This window comes from Trifolium pratense, linkage group LG5 (assembly GCF_020283565.1).
Source record: "Trifolium pratense cultivar HEN17-A07 linkage group LG5, ARS_RC_1.1, whole genome shotgun sequence".
Classification (NCBI taxonomy): Eukaryota; Viridiplantae; Streptophyta; class Magnoliopsida; order Fabales; family Fabaceae; genus Trifolium; species Trifolium pratense.
Genome location: NC_060063.1, coordinates 47162320 through 47180827, shown reverse-complemented (window position 1 = coordinate 47180827; position 18508 = coordinate 47162320). Strand labels below are relative to the sequence as shown.

At 26.6% G+C, this 18508-nt stretch overlaps 1 long non-coding RNA gene across 1 annotated transcript; it reads left to right on the top strand.

Moving 5' to 3' along the window:
• The first annotated feature begins 3634 nt into the window (after positions 1-3634).
• Positions 3635-5939, top strand: LOC123885836. The gene is made up of 3 exons (XR_006801265.1): positions 3635-3960; positions 4311-4357; positions 5352-5939. It is a non-coding gene; the product is annotated as an uncharacterized LOC123885836 (long non-coding RNA).
• The last annotated feature ends 12569 nt before the right edge of the window (positions 5940-18508 follow it).

Sequence of the window (18508 nt, the reverse complement as noted above, 5' to 3'; positions counted from 1 at the left end):
TTTACTTTACTTTTGCTATATTTTGTTTCCAGTTTATAATCCTGAGGAAAGAGTTAAAAAGGTTCGACAAGCATATCACAATAAAGAAAATGGGGAGGTAGGATCACCATCCTCTTTGTGACAGTTCCATTTTAATCCATGTTAAGAATTCAGGCAAATATTTGCTTAAAAAAAAGATTTCTGACAAATATGATTTGATTGCTCAGATTAATTTATAATTGTAGGAACAAACTAAAATGCAAATTGTAGTTGGGAAATTTATATTATATTTATCTTATTTAAAGATTAATAATAATACAAATTTATGAATTTTAAAGAGATATAATACGGTGAGTGTTCCAAGTTTTCTTTGCGCAGCTCTTCTCTTTCTATTAACCCTAGTTTTCCCTTTTTCTTCATCCACCAAGGAGGGGTGGTTTTAGGGTCAAATTTTGATCCAAAATCACCCCGCTGAATTGTTTTTCATTTTCTTTTCATTTAAATAAGTGATTTTCACATATTTGTTTGTTTTGATCTTTGTTGTCCCGTCTTTGTGCGGAGTATTTTGTTATCCCGTCTTTGTGCGGTGTTCATTTGTTTCAAGTTGAAGATTAGTTTTGATCCAGTGCAGATCTGATCAATGTCGACTTTGGTGCCATCAACGTTACAGATCTGGAGACATGAATATTCCGAAGACTTCAAGATAGTCATATTCGTAGGCATATGTAATTTGCGGTTTTATGCTATTAACACGGATACTGTGAGTTTGTTCGCAGATTTATCCCTTTTGTTTTTAGCCAAATTGAATTTGTATTGCATCGATGTCCTCCATCAATTTGAATGAATGAATATCTTTATTTTTTAGTAAAAAAAAAAAGAGATATAATACGGTGGAGAGTGATCTCCCACTCTTTGTTCCCAACGATATGATATTTTCTCTCTTGGCCCATAAAAAATTCAATGATATAGCATAATCCTAATAAAAAGTCATTCAAGTTACAAAGAAATATACGGCAAAATACATTTAGAATCCTTTAAATTTTATGTTTGTAATAGATCTGCCATTGAAGTTTTTTATTTAACAAATAAGTATTTTAAATTTTATATTTGTAATAGATAGGTCCTTTAAGTATTAGTGAATGATTATTTTTTAATTAGCATTAAATATTTTTTTTTGGTAGAGTAATTAGCATTAAATATTAATTGAGAATGATAAGAAAAATAAATAATTGTTGAAGTGTATACTTTAGAAAACATGCAAAACAATAAAATACAAATAAAATTGAAGAAATGTTGTTGCTGGGATTCGAAGCCTTGACCCTTTGCACACAATGAAGCAAGCCTTGGTTGGATATGCAAAGGCCTTCAAATTTAGCCACATAGAAATTGGAGAAACAATAGAATGCCACATAAGTCATGAATCCATAAGAGATTGCCACGTAGGAATAAGAACATGAGAGAGAAACTCTCAAATATATAATTTATAGATAGATAGATAGATTAGAGCATGAATTTCATGTTATAAGTAAATGGAGTAATATTTCTCACTTAATTAGACTAACTACAATTTAGTGATTCTAACTTCTATGTATTACAGATTCAATGTCATCCAATTAGATTGATTGCGACTTAAGAATTCAAATTGTAATGATAAAATGGTTCAATCTCATCTAATTACATAAATTTGCATTTAGAAATTTTAACTTCATATTACCATAGAGTAATATAATCTAAGTTTTAACATTAATAAATTCCAAAATTTTATATCTCTGAAAAACACACGAGAGGTTCAGTTCAGCGAGGCTGTTTGATTTTATGTATCAATAAAATCACACAGGGGGCTCGGTGAGGCTTTACGTTTTTATATCTCTAAGTTTTAACATCAATTACTTCCAAAATTTTATCTCTAAAAAACACACGGGGGACTCGGCGAGGCTGTACGATTTTATATCTCTAAGTTTTAGCATCAATAACTTCCAAAATTTTATATTTCTAAAAAACTCGACGAGGGGGCTCGATGAGGCTGTACGAATTTATGTAACCTTTATTATACACACAGGAGGCTGTACGATTCATTGTATAACACAAAAGACTATAGTATAGGCCTTTATCCACATTTTTATTTTATGTAGCCTTTATTATTCAATTCTTATAATACGGAGACTATAGTATAAACTATTGATATTATACATAAATCAATCATATAAGTAATATGTTCCTCTATTCCATGTCATTTCATTGTATAGTTGATAGTTAAAGATTTTGTCACTCTTTATTGTTTAATTCTTATAACATGTGAGGTGATAATATAAACTATTGTTCAATTTTTGTCAATTTTTATTGTTCAATTCTTATAACACCGGAGACTGGCTATAATATAGATTATTCAATCATATAAGTAAGTTGTTCCCCGTGCACAAGTTTGAATGTTAATGCTTTGTAATGTTTTATGTTTAAAATTTGAACTCTATCTTGGCAGGTGTTATTTATTTTTGTTAAACTGATTATTATGTATCACCGATCATCTAATGATAGGTTTTCTTGATAAAATCGATGACAATTTCTTCATATAAGTTTTAGCAAAAGTTTTGATCTTATTTTATAATGCATTTTTTGATAATCAATTTGAATGATCTACATTGTGTGCCCCGTGCGTCGCACGGGTGCCCTGAATAGTTATATTACATGTGCCATAAGAAAAAATGGAATGGCCTCATAATCAAATTGATGAAAATGCCCGACATGTTTAACAAAATAAACAAATCATTCCACTAAAGTGAAAGAATATTGTCATAATGGACACAAAGAGTATAGTACTTCAGAATCAAATAATTCAAATCAAATTCCAACACACTTGTACGTATATTCTATGAGGAAATATACATTAATAATTCCTATACACTTTTGACTTAAAATTTTGGTGCCTCCCATCCCAACAAAACGCAACAATCTTTATGCATTAATTTTAAGACCCAACAAGACCTTTGCGTCGAGCATACGATACTATGGATAAAAAGAATGTTCCACAAGCCATTCCCGTAAGAATTACCACCTAAAAAGTTGTAATTTCCATGTTGTATATATGATAAAAACAAATTAATCAGTTTTTTTTTTTTTTTGATAAATAAAAAAAACAAATTAATCAGTTAGAATATTCAAAAGTTGCTATTTTCATTTATATTTTTGTAAGGGTATATTAATAATGTGTACATACCCATTTAAATACATGTCCGTGACCATGATTCCATGTATATTGCAGCCACCAATGAATATATGAAAAAACAAACAGTCCCTGAACTCAGGAACAGCTCTAGCTGCATATACATATGTCATGCAGGATAAGCATATAAAAATAAGGCTTAAATGATCTTTTGGTCCCCGTATGTTCGCGTTTTTTTTTGTTTTTGATTTTAACATATAGGGATGAATTGCTGGAAAAAAAGATATCAACTACTAATCCAAGACAGTAATATACTACCAAAAATACTTTATTGTCCCTCTAAACCTTACTTTTTGTGTTTTTGTTGTTGCTTTACAATTTTTTTTTATGGGGATATTTTTGTCATATTTGGCACATAAACTTCACAATGCTCCTCAAAGCTTTTTTGCAACTCTCCCCAAATTACCCTTTTCCGTTTTTTTGCCTTATAACCCCACAAAATTGGAGTTCTCTACCACTCAAAAGTTGCATGATAAATTTCAAAAAGCAAGGTTATATCTGGTATTTCATAAGCTATTTACACACTGTCCAATGTTAGAAGATTTCAATTTCAAATTTCATATTCTCCCTCTTTTTCTCCCTTTATAATCAATTTTGTGTTTTCTCTCTCTCAATATACTCATATTCATGTTCTATCTTCTCTTTCATTTTTTCTTTTCTTCTGCATATTTTTGTTCTTCTCATGTTCAATATACTCATAATGTTTGTTCTTCTCATTTTGCAGACAAAGAAGAATAAAAGAAAATGAAATCTTCACAAAGGTATGTCCTAGAAAAACTAACATTTTCTTTGTTCATCTATTTTTTCTATCTTTTATATCATGTTTAAGAAACATATTTTTTCTTCAACTTTCCTTTACATCAAAATGATTCTACAGAGTAAAAACAACTAATAACAATTATTTTTGAAAAAAAAAATTGTTGCAGAAAATAAATAAGAGCTTAGAAGATGTACTTCTCCAAAAATAAATAAAAAGTCAAGCAAATGAATATCAATCTTCACTAATTTCTTTTTCATTAAACAAAAAACAGCAGCACCACATACTTATTAAAAACACTGTTATCATTTTATTTTTCACTAATTAATGCAATAATATGTTTTTTCCTTTCAGGATACATAAAGATACAAACAAAAATGAGAAGAAAACAAGACACAGAGGTAAAAACAACTACTTAACACTTATTGATGCTCCATATTAATTTTTAGCTTTATATTATATTTGCTGTTCTAAAAAATAAAAACAACTACTTTTTTGAAAAAAAATTGTTGCAGAAGAACAAAAAGACGATAACAATTTTAATAAATAAACAAATAAAATTAACAGATCTAGAATCAAATAGAATAAAAGAGCCACGAAAGTTTAAAGACCAAATATGCACGAGAATAATCTATTATTCAAAACCAAAAGTAAATGTTTCTTTACTTTATTCCAAAAATCAAATAAAAACTTTGATTTTGTATTAATATATTGTTTTAATCATGTATTGCATTAGCACGGGTATTTTCAAATCTAAACTCAACTAATTGGTTTCTTTACTTTATTCCAAAAAAATTGATTTTGTTTTTTTGTTTTTTATTTCTATGCACAGAAACAATAAAAAGTTTGATTTTTTTTCATTTTCATTTTTTGGTAAGGCTTTCTATTATTTATGTATACAGAAACAATAAAAACTTTTTAATAAAAAATAGAGATTAGTAAAAAAAAAATTAAAAAATTGAGATTAGTCCAAAAAAAATAAAGAGAGAGAGAGAGAGAGAATTGCAACCGGAAGCTAAGAGAGAAGAGACAAGAATGAAATTATTTTTTGCTTATCAAAATCAAAAAAAAAAAAAGAGAAATGAGTAGTTGAGAATTAAATGGATGTTGAAAATAGCTGAGAAATTTATGGCTTTTTTTTTGCAAAAGATTTGTTTTTATTTTTATAGTAGGCATAAAAATTACTTTTATCTTCTTATTAACCAAAAAGAAAAAAAAAATCATGATCTTTTTATAAAAAAAGTAAATCATCATAAATAACAATTTTTAAGACCCAAATTCAAAACATCATTTGTTATTGAACCAAAAAAAAAATCATTTGGTATAGTTATATATATTTTCCAGATCTACAAATATATTTTTAAAATCTCTACCTGTGTTTTACATGTATGATAGAAGTGGTGAGAAGAAATCATGACTAAAAGAAAGAGATGAAATAACTGGAATACAAACTCAGCAGGGCGGCGGTGCGATTTCAGGCACGGTGGATGCAAATTCCGGTGCGGTGGTTGCCGGAAAAAGGTGGACCGATTCTAATTTTTTTGGTTGGGTTTTGTAAAGGAACAAGAGAGGAGTTTAGTGGTTGTTGTGTCATGTTCAAAGGTGGACAGTGGACTATAAAAATAACAATTTTCATAGACGGTTTTGTAGAGAAAGAGAAGAGTATTCATATGGTGATGATTTTTATAAAAATAGACTATGGTAATCAAGATCTAGCAACAAAGTGACGGTTGAATGTATGATAGAAAGGGAGAAGAAATTGAACACATTGGTGTCAAGATCTTGAAATAAAAAGGTCTATAAAGAGCTTACAATTACATGATCAATGTTACAAATCCGACCCATAAATGTTACAGATCCGGCGGCTAGGGTTTGAGTTGTGGATGAAAAGCTTAGAAAGTAAAAAATGGGTGGTGGTGGTGTGGTTTACTGATTTACAGAGATGAGAGACAAAGATTTGACAAGAAAATAATAATAATAAGAGATAAGAGAAAGAAATGATTTCAATGTAATAATAACTCATGGACTTCAAACTAAAATTGAATTAAGTTAATTTCCATTTTTTAATAAAAAATATTAAAAAAAAGGGGGTGGTTTGTGTGTTGACGGATTCCACACTCAAAGACTACCAAATCTTAAATAAAAATTAAAGGGTATATTTTTTTAACCAAATCTTACATGTTAGTACAATTTAGCTAAGTGTATATTTTTTTCTTATAAAAATTAAAGGGTAAAATATTAGTTATACTATAAATTTTAAAATAATTATCTCATAAGTTTAGTTTAATTTGTAAAAACATTGCATTATATGTGTAGGATTCAGATTTGAACATCAGACAATTCACATATAATTCTCATACGTGGAAGATGATGATAAAATCTTCATAAATAGAAGAAGTTGAAAAAAACTTAAACTAACTAATATACACTAGACAAAATATACCTCTTACAAATTTTTAAATTACTGTTTTTAACTTCTTTAATATGCTGATGTCATCATTAGTACAAGCCTTCAAATAGTATGATGTAGTTATCTATGTAGTTATTTAAAATGAAAAAATTTCATGGTTCAATCCTTCGCAATTGCGATTGGGAGATGGCTGAAACCACTTTATGTTAGAACTGACTTCCAAATTAGATTAAATCGGTGGTAAAAAAAATAAAAAATGAAAAACGTTGTGGTATGTAAAGATGTGACTATTGAGTTGTGCATAAGTTCACCTTTTGCGTGCAACCATATGTACTAGAAAGCTAATAGTAAATATTTTGTTATTCTTTTGATAGTTGATCGGAACTTTGCTTTTTTGCAGGGAGTATGCAGTAAGAGTAAAGTACTTTATAATGAAATAGTAATTATTATTATTATTATTATAAGATCTTTTGATAGTTGGATCTATGCAACTAAGATCGGAAGAGAATTGAAATCACTTGATTTTAGAATTAATTCTGAATCAGATTAAACTGGTGATGAAAGTAAAAATAAAAAGAATACCGAAGGGAGTATCATACATTTCTCAAATTGATGATATCAATTACTCATTCCGGTCACTATTATAAACAAATTTAGTTTTTTTAGTACATTTAAAAAGTGATTAGAGAGTATTATATTATTTGATTAGAACTCGCCGATAAAAATTTTAAATTAATTATTATATACAGAATATTTTTTTCTCATGACAAAATTTAATTAACTATTGTAAACAAGAAACAAATTATTATTTATAAAAAATTTAACTAACTATTATGTATGGGAAATAAGTTGTTGGCGATGAAAATTTTAAATGATACGGAAATTAAGTTGTTTTTGCTGATAAAAAATATTTAAATTAACTATTATACATGAAGAAAAAGTTATTGTCGTTCAATTATTTTTTTAAAAAAAACTAAATAGCTCACCTAAATTAGCACTAGAGAGAATTAAATCCAAGATCTTAAGAAAGAGCACACTCCCAGGTCCCAAGCCAATACCATCATATCAACCCAAGAAGGTTTAGTATTTTACATTTTTACATCACAATTGTTGATAAATTTTTTTAATTAATTCTCATACACAGGAACAAAGATGATCTGATTTTGATTTTCCAATACACTGTTTATTCATAACACTGCGAAATTGGGATGTAAGTCACATCAGAATTTCAAAATGTCAGACTCGGACCTTTAATTTTTTAATAGGTTAGACTCAAGCCTAACAAAACCTAACTCGGTATAACTTATTTCCAACTCTATTGATATTGATAAGTAACCTATTTACAACCAATTTAATAATGTTATAAAAATACTTACTCCCTTCCTCTCATATTATAAGGAGTTTAATAATTTTATCTATTTATTCCTTGGCTAATAATTGTAGAGGACAAACTGATATTGCCATAAAATTTTATTGTTCTATTTTTACTTTCAATGTCTATGCCCTTTTAAAGTTTACACTTTTCCTTTAAATTCTTTATTCAATATTTAAAAATACTATTATTTAAAAATATACGTTGGAAAAAATTCATTATTTCATTATTTAAAAACATTTACAATTGATCCTCTGAAATACTTTTGGCTCCACAAATGATCGCTATTGTTGGTTCAATATTGTTTCAATTTTTGAATTTTTTTGCAACTATAATTAGAACATTATAATTTTATTATTATTTACCACTTAAAAATTCTACAACTTTATAAAATATCCTTTACTTTTCATTGATTTTAAATACATACCCCCTTAAAAAGCGAAAAACAAATACATACTCCGTCTATTTTAAAATATAAGTAAAAATTAATGAAAAAAATTAATATATTTTGTGTAAATTTAGACCACATATATTAATTTTTATTGATATATTTTTACTTATATTTTAAAACACAAAAAATATATTATTATTATGTACCACAAATTCCCCAAATGATGGTTTTACTCTGGAGTTCAGCCCACAATTTCTATACCTACATTACATTACATATGCCATTTAGCATAATATTTTGTATTTCAATTATTATAATTAAATTAAATGCATTAATTAAATAATATAAAGTGTTCTTCCTCACATGCGTGATGCTCAGCCATAGGAATGTGTCATACTGAATTTTCAATAGAGTGCAACAGACATTGGAAAGTGTAAGCTTAGCTATATAGGAGTATATGTGTAAAGTTGAGGAGAGAAGAGAGTGCAATGGGTGCAAAACATAAAAGTTGAGGGGGTGCAAATTAAATAAAACTGAAAATATTGGTATAAATTTGAAAAAGTTGAGGGTGTGCAAGTGCACCCCTGACATCGTTGTGGGTCCGCCCTTGGACTATGTAGTTAATGAGACTTTTTTTTTTTCAAAGGTATTTTTTGCGCGCAACTGCAGAGACTAATCATTTCGAGATAACTGAGACCTATTTAAGGAGTTGAAATCTCCCAACAAATGCTTCTCAATATCACCGGCCGGAGATCGAACCCAGGATCAAATGGTTAAGGGACTCAAATATTTATCACTTGTGCTACACTATGTTGGTAATTAATGAGAGGTATTTTTGGAACAATAACATTAAATAGGATTGAATATGGTGACTTTTACTTATATATTTAAAGCCAAAACTTTTTCTTAACTTTTGCTTATAAATAAGACTAGAGAGAATTGACGTCACAAAAAGACTAGAGAGAATACTCCTACTATTATGTTAGTCACTTATTCTTTTTGAACGGCACTATGTTAGTCACTTGAGTCTTGAGGGACTAAAATATTTTATTGCACTTATTTGTTGCTTTAATTCAATTAAGTGACATCAATACAACTCATTTTAACTTCTGCAGGGTATGGAGTTGAAAAAGTCAATTTTGTTGAGCTTGGTGGTACTGCTACACCGATTATTGAGAAAGAGTGGTAGAGGAATTGTAAAATATTGGGCTTCAATCAAATCATACAAACTTACAAGTATATATATGTGTTGGAAACATACAAGTAGAAGTTAGCTAATAGTAACTTCATAGACTTTAAAAAGTCCTCAAATCTTACAACTTTAGTCTTATCAATATATATATATATATATATATAACTAAGTGGTTGAAGTAATAGTTTAGAGTTAACCATATATTTTGACATTGTAACTATGTTTTGTATTAAATATTATTATATTATGATGCAACAATGTGTTTCAATGATATAAATTGATTACACTTATATAAGATAATTTTTCACTAATCAAAACACTTGAAAATACGGATAGCCAATCGACCAGTTCATAAAATATTTTAAATGCAATGTTATAACTAAATAAAATTTATATAAATTGTGTTAAAAAAAATTATACAATTAAAATAGTGATTGCAATATTGTGTGTCAACGATATAAATCAGTTGCACTTATACGGCAGAGTTATCCACCGATCAAAACACTTGAAAATGAAGATAGACAATCGATCAGTCCAAACTATTTTAAATGCAATGTTTTTCACTAAATAAAATTTATATAATTTTTTTTTGAACAAGCAAAACTGAAATATATTCACACCAAAAGAGAGCCTGCTAAGTTTTACAATCTTCAAATACACATTGAAACTAAAGTTTTAATTATATAAAATTTATATAATTTAAATAGTGATTGAACAATGTATGTATTCGAAATAAATCAATTGCACTTACATAGGAGAGTTATCCACCAATCAAAACTCTTGAAAATGTAGTTAGTCAATTCTATTAGCCACGTGGATGATTTTAATAGACATTTGATTAAAATGACTAACTTGAAATATTTTAAACGTAAAAGACCAAATTGAAAACTAAAATAAACTTAAGAGATGAAATATGATATTAATTCTTTTTCAAAAAATAAATATTATATACAAGACAAATTGAGGTTTTTTTTAAAAAAAATAACTAATATGCAAATTTCTATTATCGATTATATAAACTAATTAAAATAATTAGAATTTTATTATCACTACTATACACGGGACAAATTGTCGTTGATAAAATTTTAAAAACACTACACGTGATAGGTTGTTACTGAAACAAATTTTAGACTAACTATTACACATGAGACAAATTATTGCTGATAAAAATTGTCAAATAATTCTCATACATGGGAGAAGCTAATAAAATTTTAAATTAAGTAATATATAAACTAGATAAAATATACCTCTTACCAATTTTTAAATTATTGTTATATATAGGACAAATTGATAATGGTTTTAAAATAACTATTATGCATTGGACAAGCTAAATACTACTAATTCACATTGGACTATTTATGATTCAAACTAATGTGACGAAACAAGTTATCGAAGATAAAAATTTAAAATTACTGCTATACACGGGGAGATAACCAAATTTGTCTTTTTAAACTAGATGGTTTTTTTAAAAAGAATTATTGACTATATTAATTCCTAAAATATTTACAATTATATAAATATACTTGCAAAATCGAATATTATATGAATTTTTAATTATACACCAAAAAAGAGCCCTGCTAACACAAGGTGTACCAGAAAGAACAACAAAGTTTTACGATCTTCAAATACATATTGAAACTAAAGTTTTAATTATATAAAATTTATACAATTAAAATAGTGATTGAACAATGTATGTATTCGAAATAAATCAATTGCACTTACATAGGAGAGTTATCCACCAATCAAAACTCTTGAAAATGTTGATAGTCAATCGATCAGTCCAAACTATTTTAAATGCAATGTTTTTTTTTTTTGTACAAAAACAGGGCAAAGCTCCAAAATGCAATGTTTGTTACTAAATAAAATTTATATAATTAAAATAGTGATTGCAATGTGTTTAAACGATACAAATCGCCTATTGCACTTACAATGGAGAGTTATCCACCGATAAAAAAAACTTGAAAATGTAGATAGTCAAATCTATTAGCCACGTGGATGATTTTAATAGACATTTGATTAAAATGACTAACTTAAAATATTTTAAACGTAAAAGACCAAATTGAAAACTAAAATAAACTTAAGAGATGAAATATGATATTAATTATTTTTCAAAAAATAAATATTATATACAAGACAAATTGAGGATTTTTTTAAAAAAAATAACTAATATGCAAATTTCTATTATCGATTATATAAACTAATTAAAATAATTAAAATTTTATTATCACTACTATACACGGGACAAATTGTCGTTGATAAAATTTTAAAAACACTATGATACACGTGATAGGTTGTTACTGAAACAAATTTTAGACTAACTATTACACATGAGACAAATTATTGCTGATAAAAATTGTCAAATAATTCTCATACATGGGAGAAGCTAATAAAGTTTTAAATGAAGTAATGTATATACACTAGATAAAACATACCTCTTACCAATTTTTAAATTACTGTTATATATAGGACAAATTGATAATGGTTTTAAAATAACTATTATACATTGGACAAGCTAAATACTACTAATTCACATTGGACTATTTATGATTCAAACTAATGTGACGAAACAAGTTATCGCAGATAAAAATTTAAAATTACTGCTATATACACGGGGAGATAACCAAATTTATCTTTTTAAACTAGATGGTTTTTTTAAAAAGAATTATTGACTATATTAATTCCTAAAATATTTACAATTATATAAATATACTTGCAAAATCGAATATTATATGAATTTTTAATTATACACCAAAAGAGAGCCCTGCTAACACAAGGTGTGCCAGAAAGAACAGCAAAGTTTTACGATCTTCAAATACACATTGAAACTAAAGTTTTAATTATATAAAATTTATACAATTAAAATAGTGATTGAACAATGTATGTATTCGAAATAAATCAATTGCACTTACATAGGAGAGTTATCCACCAATCAAAACTCTTGAAAATGTTGATAGTCAATCGATCAGTCCAAACTATTTTAAATGCAATGTTTTTTTTTTGTATAAAAACAGGGCAAAGCTCCAAAATGCAATGTTTGTTACTAAATAAAATTTATATAATTAAAATAGTGATTGCAATGTGTTTAAAAACGATACAAATCGCCTATTGCACTTACAATAGAGAGTTATCCACCGATAAAAAAAACTTGAAAATGTAGTTAGTCAAATCTATTAGCCACGTGGATGATTTTAATAGACATTTGATTAAAATGACTAACTTGAAATATTTTAAACGTAAAAGACCAAATTGAAAACTCAAATAAACTTAAGAGATGAAATATGATATTAATTCTTTTTCAAAAAATAAATATTATATACAAGACAAATTGAGGTTTTTTTTTAAAAAAATAACTAATATGCAAATTTCTATTATCGATTATATAAACTAATTAAAATAATTAAAATTTTATTATCACTACTATACACGAGACAAATTGTCGTTGATAAAATTTTAAAAACACTATGATACACGTGATAGGTTGTTACTGAAACAAATTTTAGACTAACTATTACACATGAGACAAATTATTGCTGATAAAAATTGTCAAATAATTCTCATACATGGGAGAAGCTAATAAAATTTTAAATTAAGTAATATATATATACACTAGATAAAATATACCTCTTACCAATTTTTAAATTACTGTTATATATAGGACAAATTGATAATGGTTTTAAAATAACTATTATACATTGGACAAGCTAAATACTACTAATTCACATTGGACTATTTATGATTCAAACTAATATGACGAAACAAGTTATCGCAGATAAAAATTTAAAATTACTGCTATACATGGGGAGATAACCAAATTTGTCTTTTTAAACTAGATGGTTTTTTTAAAAAGAATTATTGACTATATTAATTCCTAAAATATTTACAATTATATAAATATACTTGCAAAATCGAATATTATATGAATTTTAAATTATACACCAAAAGAGAGCCCTGCTAACACAAGGTGTGCCAGAAAGAACAGCAAAGTTTTACGATCTTCAAATACACATTGAAACTAAAGTTTTAATTATATAAAATTTATACAATTAAAATAGTGATTGAACAATGTATGTATTCGAAATAAATCAATTGCACTTACATAGGAGAGTTATCCACCAATCAAAACTCTTGAAAATGTTGATAGTCAATCGATTAGTCCAAACTATTTTAAATGCAATGTTTGTTTTTTTTTGTACAAAAACAGGGCAAAGCTCCAAAATGCAATGTTTGTTACTAAATAAAATTTATATAATTAAAATAGTGATTGCAATGTGTTTAAACGATACAAATCGCCTATTGCACTTACAATGGAGAGTTATCCACCGATAAAAAAAACTTGAAAATGTAGATAGTCAAATCAATTAGCCACGTGGATGATTTTAATAGACATTTGATTAAAATGACTAACTTGAAATATTTTAAACGTAAAAGACCAAATTGAAAACTCAAATAAACTTAAGAGATGAAATATGATATTAATTCTTTTTCAAAAAATAAATATTATATACAAGACAAATTGAAGTTTTTTTTAAAAAAATAACTAATATGCAAATTTCTATTATCGATTATATAAACTAATTAAAATAATTAAAATTTTATTATCACTACTATACACGGGACAAATTGTCGTTGATAAAATTTTAAAAACACTATGATACACGTGATAGGTTGTTACTGAAACAAATTTTAGACTAACTATTACACATGAGACAAATTATTGCTGATAAAAATTGTCAAATAATTCTCATACATGGGAGAAGCTAATAAAATTTTAAATTAAGTAATATATATACACTAGATAAAATATACCTCTTACCAATTTTTAAATTACTGTTACATATAGGACAAATTGATAATGGTTTTAAAATAACTATTATACATTGGACAAGCTAAATACTACTAATTCACATTGTACTATTTATGATTCAAACTAATGTGACGAAACAAGTTATCGCAGATAAAAATTTAAAATTACTGCTATACACGGGGAGATAACCAAATTTGTCTTTTTAAACTAGATGGTTTTTTAAAAAAGAATTATTGACTATATTAATTCCTAAAATATTTACAATTATATAAATATACTTGCAAAATCGAATATTATATGAATTTTTAATTATACACCAAAAGAGAGCCCTGCTAACACAAGGTGTGCCAGAAAGAACAACAAAGTTTTACGATCTTCAAATACACATTGAAACTAAAGTTTTAATTATATAAAATTTATACAATTAAAATAGTGATTCAACAATGTATGTATTCGAAATAAATCAATTGCACTTACATAGGAGAGTTATCCACCAATCAAAACTCTTGAAAATGTTGATAGTCAATCGATCAGTCCAAACTATTTTAAATGCAATGTTTTTTTTTTGTATAAAAACAGGGCAAAGCTCCAAAATGCAATGTTTGTTACTAAATAAAATTTATATAATTAAAATAGTGATTGCAATGTGTTTAAAAACGATACAAATCGCCTATTGCACTTACAATAGAGAGTTATCCACCGATAAAAAAAACTTGAAAATGTAGTTAGTCAAATCTATTAGCCACGTGGATGATTTTAATAGACATTTGATTAAAATGACTAACTTGAAATATTTTAAACGTAAAAGACCAAATTGAAAACTCAAATAAACTTAAGAGATGAAATATGATATTAATTCTTTTTCAAAAAATAAATATTATATACAAGACAAATTGAGGTTTTTTTTTTAAAAAATAACTAATATGCAAATTTCTATTATCGATTATATAAACTAATTAAAATAATTAAAATTTTATTATCACTACTATACACGGGACAAATTGTCGTTGATAAAATTTTAAAAACACTATGATACACGTGATAGGTTGTTACTGAAACAAATTTTAGACTAACTATTACACATGAGACAAATTATTGCTGATAAAAATTGTCAAATAATTCTCATACATGGGAGAAGCTAATAAAATTTTAAATTAAGTAATATATATATACACTAGATAAAATATACCTCTTACCAATTTTTAAATTACTGTTATATATAGGACAAATTGATAATGGTTTTAAAATAACTATTATACATTGGACAAGCTAAATACTACTAATTCACATTGGACTATTTATGATTCAAACTAATGTGACGAAACAAGTTATCGCAGATAAAAATTTAAAATTACTGCAATACACGGGGAGATAACCAAATTTGTCTTTTTAAACTAGATGGTTTTTTTAAAAAGAATTATTGACTATATTAATTCCTAAAATATTTACAATTATATAAATATACTTGCAAAATCGAATATTATATGAATTTTAAATTATACACCAAAAGAGAGCCCTGCTAACACAAGGTGTGCCAGAAAGAACAGCAAAGTTTTACGATCTTCAAATACACATTGAAACTAAAGTTTTAATTATATAAAATTTATACAATTAAAATAGTGATTGAACAATGTATGTATTCGAAATAAATCAATTGCACTTACATAGGAGAGTTATCCACCAATCAAAACTCTTGAAAATGTTGATAGTCAATCGATTAGTCCAAACTATTTTAAATGCAATGTTTGTTTTTTTTTGTACAAAAACAGGGCAAAGCTCCAAAATGCAATGTTTGTTACTAAATAAAATTTATATAATTAAAATAGTGATTGCAATGTGTTTAAACGATACAAATCGCCTATTGCACTTACAATGGAGAGTTATCCACCGATAAAAAAAACTTGAAAATGTAGATAGTCAAATCAATTAGCCACGTGGATGATTTTAATAGACATTTGATTAAAATGACTAACTTGAAATATTTTAAACGTAAAAGACCAAATTGAAAACTCAAATAAACTTAAGAGATGAAATATGATATTAATTCTTTTTCAAAAAATAAATATTATATACAAGACAAATTGAGGTTTTTTTTAAAAAAAATAACTAATATGCAAATTTCTATTATCGATTATATAAACTAATTAAAATAATTAAAATTTTATTATCACTACTATACACGGGACAAATTGTCGTTGATAAAATTTTAAAAACACTATGATACACGTGATAGGTTGTTACTGAAACAAATTTTAGACTAACTATTACACATGAGACAAATTATTGCTGATAAAAATTGTCAAATAATTCTCATACATGGGAGAAGCTAATAAAATTTTAAATTAAGTAATATATATATACACTAGATAAAATATACCTCTTACCAATTTTTAAATTACTGTTATATATAGGACAAATTGATAATGGTTTTAAAATAACTATTATACATTGGACAAGCTAAATACTACTAATTCACATTGGACTATTTATGATTCAAACTAATGTGACGAAACAAGTTATCGGAGAGTGTCAAGATTGTCAGAGGATGGAAAAAACTTCTATTTTGACAACAATATTGAATTGAGAGATATACTTAGTTGAATTCAAGGAGATTGGATTCAATGTTTGTGAGGTTACTATAATTTAGATTTCTCTTTAAAAAACTATTAGTTCAATTGATAATAGATATGACTGAACTTTTCTGCCTTCCTTATTATGTATTATGTAGATTACGCAGTTGTATTGTCTTTTAAATTAAATTGATTGTACTGTCTTCCTGTATTATGGGAAATTGTTTTATGAAATTATTTTGTTAATCTTTATTCTTCTAAGTATTATTGCAGACAAATATTATTTTTAACATGATCATAAGTAAAGCAAAAATATTTTGAATTTTTGTTTCACTGATACACTTTTTAATAAAATAATTAAATTGTTCGTTGTGTCAATAAATTATAGCACAACAATTTAAATCAACTAATTCTTTTCATTTATAAAATTAACTTCGTTGAAACCAACTTCTTAACGCGCCGAAGGCGCGTGAAGACCCCTTACGACCTAACGCCCCGACACAATATAACGCGCCGAAGGCGCGTCCCGTGCGCACGCACGGGTTTTTAACTAGTATGGACTAAAACCAAAAAAACGCGAACATACAGGGACTAAAAGATCATTTAAGCCTAAAAATAATACTCCCTCCATTCCTTTTTATAAGCAACAAATAGCAAAAAACACATATACCAATGACTCTACTTTTTTAATTAAAAACTCAAAAACTTTATACTCTATTGCAAAACTACCCTTGATATATTAATTTGGGTCATGCTAACCAGTGCCCCCGGGGCACTAGTTAAGGAACTAAAAAAGGAAAGAAAAGAAAAAAATTGCATTGAAAAAACAAAAATTTAAACTTTTAAGATGTTGACTTCACAAGTTTCAAGATAATATTACTATTTTTAGTTACCTTAACCAGTGCCCCGGGGGCACCGGTTAGCATTTTCCTATTAATTTATCATCATAGGGAATATGTAATGTATTTAATCCATAACTTTGGAAAGAATGAATTTTGATAAAGATAGAAGGATAACTAATTGGTGAATTCTTCGGTACACGTATTATGTGGACGTGTACCGGTACACTGCTGATGTGGTTAATAAGTGGCAAATATTTAATGCAGATTTTATTTCTTTATTAAATTTTCTATATTAAACACTACTTTTTAATATTTGCAAATATATCCTTCACATAAATGGAATCACTAATCATGTTCCACAATAAATCATGCATCAAATCTTCCAGCTTAAATTTTCAACTTTTTTTTTTTACAAGATTCAAATATTATAATATCCTAAAAAATAATATGATTTTAGTATTTTTTTTTTTTTGACAAACATATGGTATTTTCTGGAAAAAAACAAACGTATAAATTTAAAAACTTACTATTATTATTGCTGCATCCAATGATGATTTTAATTTATTAGTTTATAAAGTTTAATATATATTTACGGTTGAACCATTAATAGATATAATTATTAAAATATATTTATTTTATTTTTTTTAATTTATAATGAGCTGAGGAACGAACTCATAACCTATGCGTACTACCTAAATTTCTCATCACTAGACCAAACCTAGTAGCTTAAATACATTTATTTTTTTGTACAAAAAAACTTATAATCGACACACATACGCCACTTTATCTATGTAGTAATTTAAATGATAGTAATGATAGTAATTTAAATCCTGAAGAATTATCTACCAATTTATCTATGTTAGGCAAAGGGTAAGCATCTTTAGGGCAAGCCCTATTAAGATCAGTATAATCGACACACATACGCCACTTTCCATTTGATTTCTTAACAAGTACAACGTTGGACAGCCATG